This window comes from Chlorocebus sabaeus, chromosome 25 (genome assembly GCF_047675955.1).
Source record: "Chlorocebus sabaeus isolate Y175 chromosome 25, mChlSab1.0.hap1, whole genome shotgun sequence".
Taxonomy (NCBI): Eukaryota; Metazoa; Chordata; class Mammalia; order Primates; family Cercopithecidae; genus Chlorocebus; species Chlorocebus sabaeus.
In genome coordinates, this window is record NC_132928.1 from 12,270,345 (window position 1) to 12,276,779 (window position 6,435).

The 6,435-nt window shown below is 39.2% G+C and overlaps 1 non-coding gene across 1 annotated transcript; it reads left to right on the forward strand.

Moving 5' to 3' along the window:
- Window positions 1-2,602: 2,602 nt before the first annotated feature.
- On the forward strand, window positions 2,603-2,685 carry LOC119619852 (small nucleolar RNA SNORD45). Its single transcript, XR_005236297.1, has one exon. It is a non-coding gene; the product is annotated as a small nucleolar RNA SNORD45 (small nucleolar RNA).
- Window positions 2,686-6,435: the final 3,750 nt, after the last annotated feature.

Sequence of the window (6,435 nt, forward strand, 5' to 3'; positions counted from 1 at the left end):
TGTCTACAAGAGAAAAGATTCTCCCTCAGGGCACACTTAGAAGCTCTTAGGCTATTTATGGTTTTCCACAAATGTTCAAAGGTATCGTATACACAGTTACCAAGTTCCTTGCCTTTTATAAGTGGTTAATTAGGAGTATCAAATACAGTTGTTTTGTGTATCCCTATAAACAGTTTATACCATGAACTATCAGTGCTGTCTGTACTATTAGAAGTAGAGTTCTCAGCACTTTTAGGTCTAATCAGATTAGGCAGCCAATTCTAGGAACACCCAAACCAATTAAGAAAACTTATCCTAAAAATTCTGTTCTTCCAGAACCATTCCTGGAACCAAGTTTCTGTCTTAGTCTGTTTTGTGCTGTTATAACAGAATATCTGAGACTGGGTAATATATAAAGAACAGATATTTACTTCTTACAGTTCTATCTCCTAGAGTTCTAGGAGATAAGGGGGATGAACTCATCTTTTTATCAGGAACCCGCTCCCATGTTAACTAACCCACTGTCAAGATAACAACATGAATTCATTCAGGAAGGCAGACCATCTTAAAGGTCCCGCCTCTCAACACTGTTTTCTTGGGGTTTAAGTTTCCAACACATGAACTTAGAGAAACACATTCAAGCCATATACACATACACACACACACAGACACACACACACACACACACACACACACACACACACAGAGAAAGAAACCATGCCCCTGGCCCTTAAAATTCATGTTCTTCTCACATGAAAAATACATTCATTCCATCCAAATAGCCCCATGTTCATTTCATCCCAATAGCCCCCTTACCTCCTCTTGCTCTCACACTCTCTTGCCTTCTCACTTTCTTCCATGTGATCATGCAGCATTAAAGCCCCAGTTGTGGGGCCCTTGATCTTGGACTTTCCACCCTCTAGAACTGTAAGAAATAAATCTCTATTCTTTATAAGTTACCCAGTCTCAGATATTTTGTTATAACAGCACAAACAGACTAAGACAGAGAATTGGTACCAGGAAGGTTCTAGAAGAACAAAATTTTTAGGATGAGTTTCCTTAATTGGTGTGGGGTTTTCTTAACTTGTTTTCATCACCAACTCAGAAGGGCAAAGTCCAGTGTCTCATCTGAATCAGACATGGGTGAGACATAAGGCATGATTCGCTCAAATCAAATTGCTCTTCAGTTGTGAACCTGTGAAATTAACAAATTGTGTGCTTCTAAAAGACAACAGGTGGACAGACAGACATTCCCACTTCAAAAGGGAGAAATAGACCAAAAAACGAAGTAATAACTTCTCCCAAGTAAGTCCAAAACCCAGAAGAGAACATTAAGTCTTAAAGTTGGAAAATATTTTCCTTTGACTCCATGTCCTGCATCCTGGGCATACTAGGGTGGAGTTGGGCTCCCAAAACATCACGTAGCCCTGCCCCTATGGCTTTCCTGGGCTCAGTCCACTCAGTGACTCTGCTGGGTTGGAATCTCATGCTTGCAGGTTTCCCAGGCTGAAGTTGCATGCTAGTGACTCTATAGTTCGGGGCTTCTGAGGTGGCCTTACCCCCATGGCTCACTACACATTACCCTAGTGGGGACTCTCTGTCGAGGCTCCAATCCCACATTTTTACACTGCATTTCCAAGCTGTCCATGACATCCTTTGAAATCTAAGTGGAGGCTACGATGGCCTCGCAGCTCTTGCGTTTAGCACACCTATAGAATTAGCACCCCATGGACACCACCAAGGCTACTGTTTACATCTTCTGGAGTGGAGCACAAGTTGCAGCTGGGCCCACTTAAGGTATAGCTGGCATTACCAAGAAATTCTGTGCAGGGATGAGAGAAGCAGAGACTTGAAGCATTTCAGGGCAGCAAATACTGATATCCCACTGGCACCTCTCTGGAAACATTGCCCTCAAGATCCTGTTCTGGGCCAGTAATGGGAGGGGCAGACCTGAAGATCTCTGAAATGAATTTGGGGTCTTTCTCCTATTGTCTTGATGCATAGCACCTGGCTTACTTCTAGCCATGTTAATCCCTTTGTCCAAGGGTTGTTTGGCCCTTTTTCTCCTAAAGATGCCTTCACTCTTTACATGTGCAGTCTGAGAACTCTGCTCTGCTTGCCTTTTAATTATAAATTTCTTTTTTTAAAAAATTATTATACTTTAAGTTCTAGGGTACATGTGCATAACATGCAGGTTTGTTGCATATGTATACTTGTGCCATGTTGGTGTGCTGCACCCATCAACTTGTCAGCACCCATCAACTCGTCATTTACATCAGGTATAACTCCCAATGCAATCCCTCCCCTCCATCCATAATAGGCCCCGGTGCGTGATGTTCCCCTTCCCGAGTCCAGGTGATCTCATTGTTCGGTTCCCACCTATGAGTGAGAACATCTTTAAATAGTTTCTCTCCTCTTACATCTTACTGTATGCAGTTAAAAGTAGCCAGGAATCTCCTTCAATATTTTGCATAGACATTTATTCCACTAAATATCCTAGATAACTGCTCAATTCCACCTTTCATAATGCCCTAAGACATAGATACAATTCAGCCAAGTTCTTTGCAAATTTATAACACAGATGGCCATTACTCTGGTTTCCAATAAGATATTTCTAATTTCTGGTCAAGGTGTGTTGACATGTATTACTTGAATTTATTGCTGATGTATAATAACACTTTAACTCTAGAATAATATAGCTTTTGGCTGAGAAAACCAAAACTTCCCCCAAATTATGTAAAACTTGGATCTCAAAGCCACTATTTTCATTCACATAATTTTTCAGAGGCCTTGAAATTCTAGTTAAGAGAATAAAAGAAAGTGCTCAGAGTACTTGATTCTCTTGTTTCCTTTTTTTTTTTTTTTAAGAAATTACTTTTATGGTTTTATTGTGACTTTGTAAAAATGCAGGAATTATTACAATAAGGAAAGGATAAAATGTAAAGAGAATCACAATTAAAAACCTTAAAGGGGCATACACTTAATCACACACACACACACACACACACAGATATTCCTAATTTCTGTCTAAGACCTCATCAGAATGGCCTTTACTGTTTATATGTCTGACTACATTCTAATCACAATCACTTAAGTAATCCCTAAGATTTAGGTACTTCTTACAGCTCATCTTCTCAGCCCTCATGGAATTGTCCTTAAGCCTTCATTCACCGTAATATGGACTTTTTCTAGCCTGCTCCTCCAAATTCTTCCAGCTTCTACCCATTACCCAGTTCCAAAGCCACTTTCACATTTTCAGGTGTTTGTTATAGCAGCAGCCCCAGTTCTTGGTTCCAAATTCTGTATTAGTGGGGGTTCTTCAGAGAGCAAGAACCAGTAGGAAGGAAAGATAGACAGATGGAGAGATGGATAGATACGTAGATAGATAAACAGGCAGAAGATTTATTAGGAGAATTGGCTCACATAATTGTGGAGGATGAGAGGTCCCATGACAGGCTGTCTGCAAGCTGGCAACCCTGGGATGCTGATAGTGTGACTCAGTCCTAGTCCAGAAGCCTCAGAACCATAGATGCCAATGGTATAATTTTCAGTCTGAGGCTGGAAGACTGAGAATCCAGGAGGCTGCGGTATAAGGCCTGTAGTGCAAAGGCCAGAGCGCCTGGTGTTCTGCAATCTAAGGGCAGGAGAAAAGGAGGATTCCAGCTCCAGGAAAGAGAGAAGAAATTGCCCTTGCTGTTCTATCCAGGCCATCAGCCATTTGGATGGTGCCCCATTGAGGGCAGACTTGCCTCACTCAGTCTGTGGATTCACACTCCAATCTCCTCTGGAAACACATTCACAGGCACACCCGGAAGTATTGCTTTACCAGTTCTCTAGGTATTTCTTAATCCAGTTTAGTTGACACATAAAATTCATCATCACATACTGATAAAAATTAAATATGTATTCATTCTTTTTATAAATATTACTATAAATGTATCCCTACTATATGCCAGTTTGTATTTGGTTCTTGAGATAGTAAAATAAATAATATTTGGGACCCTCACTTATGAATCTTCCAGTGTATATTAAAAAATGCTCGGCATCATTAATTATGTAGAGGGACTCATTATTAATCAGGGAAATCAAATCAAAACCACACTGAGTGTGTTAGGCTATTCTTCGCATTACTATAAAGGAATACCTGAGACTGGGTTATTTGTAATGAAAAGTTTAATTGTCTCATGGCTCTGCATGCTGTACAAGCATGGTGCCAGCATTTGCTTGGCTACTGGGAAGGCCTCAGGAAGCTTACAATCACAGTTGATGGTGAAAGGGAAGTAGGCATCTCACGTGGCGACAGTGGGGGCAAGAGGTAGGGGGAGGTGCCACACATTTTTAAATAACCAGATCTTGTAAGAATTCACTCACTATGGTGAGGATGGCACAAAGCCATGAGGGATCCTCCCCCATGATCCAGTTACCTCTCACCAGACACCACACTGGGGACACAACATTGGGGATTACAATTCAGCATGAGATTTAGAGGGGACAGTGTTCAAACTATGTCAATGAAATACCACTTCATGCTCACTGGGTTAACTAAAGTTACAAAGATGGAGAATAGCAAGTGTTGCCAAGGATGTGGATAAATTAGAACCTTCACCCATTACTGGTGGCATTGTAAAATGGTACAGCCACTTTGTACAGCAATTTGGCACTTCCTAAAATGTTAAACGTGAAGTTGCCATATGACCCAGCAATTTCACTTCTAGGTATATATACAAAAGAATTGAAAATGTATGCCCACATAAAACATGCACGTATTTTTAATGAATTAATGATTTTAGAGAATTATTTGATTTGACATTGTGAATGTACATGGCAGCATTATTCACAGTAACCAAAAACAAGTGGAAACTATGTAAATGACCATCAACTGATGAATGACTAAACAAGATGTGGTCTATCTATACAACAAAATATTATTTGTTCATAAAAAGAAATGACATGCTACAGCATGGATGACCCTTAAAAACATTCGTAAACGAGGTAAAAGAAGGCAGACACAAAAGTCCACATATTTTTATTTCATTCTAGAAAATGGTCAAAAGAGGCAAATCTATAAAGACAGAAAGTAAATTAGTGGTTACTAGGAGATGGGGGGAAGAGGAAGCGGGGAGTACATGATAATGGTATGAGATTTCTTTTTGGGGTGATGAAAATGGTCCAGAATTAAATTATAGTGATTGATACACAATGTTATGAATATACAAAACCTATTGAATTGCACTCTTTAAATGAATGAAATTTGTGATATGTTAATTATATCTCAATAAATGTGTTATTCAAAAAGAAGAAATTCCCAGGATAATGCAACTTACTCTACTCATTCTGGTTGAGTAGAACGAGTCACGTTATCCCGGGAATCCTACAATGCCATCTTTTAAGAAAGGGTGGGGAGGGGCTTCATGAAGGCACTAACATCTGTCTTAAATATTTAAGGATAAGTAGGAATAAAGTTCATGCAAGGAGCAGGAAAGAACATCCAGGTAAAGGGAATGACACTAGCACTTTGTAGATATTGAATAAGTATTTTTAAATAAAGTATGATTTTGGAAAATTATTTGATTTGACAGTCATGAGAACTCCCTTTCCAAGGGCCAAGAAAATTAGGGACCTGTCCCAAAACTATGATAAAACTGGGATGGGAACCACTCTTTGTTGGCAGATTACACAATAACAAAGTTATGATCTTATCAGTTTCCTCTGATATAAAACATCTAGCAATTTCTGGATTGATCTCTGATGAAATCGTGGAAGAAATCTTTGCTATTTCCGCTATTTCTTTTATCCTAGAATATGTCTACAAGACACATGCATAGAGCATGGTAAAATATCAAGCAAATGCTAATCATCTCACATCGTATAAATAGGCAAGATTAAGTTGAATTTTTCCTTTTTAAACTTTTCAACCAACTTTTTTGGAATAAAGGACTACAGACTCATGTCTATAAATTCTATACATTTTCTAAATTATGGATGATGTTTATAGAATTCACAACTAATCTTTTTCTATCCCTAGATTTCAAGAACATTTAAACAAGCTAAGTGTTCAAAATATGTTAAAATTAAATTCAAAAAGCACAGTTTGAATCCCAATAGGGTTTCAGCTGTGGAAAAATTTAGTTAAACCAGTGAAGGTAGGAGATAGCAAATAAATGGAGTTGAGTGCTACATAATTTAACTTTAAGAAAAACATAATTAACCAGCATGTCATTTTATACAGTTGATCATTTGTAATGAGAAGATGTGGGGTAAAGGCCAGGCATGGTGTCTTATGCCTGTAATCCCAGCACTTTGGGAGGCTGAGGTGGGTGGATCACCTGAGGTCAGGAGTTTAAGACCAGCCTGGCCAACATGGTGAAACCCCGTCTCTACGAAAAATACAAAAATTAGCTGGGTGTAGTGGCAGGTGCCAGTAATCGCAGCTACTTAGGAGGCTGAGGCAGGAGA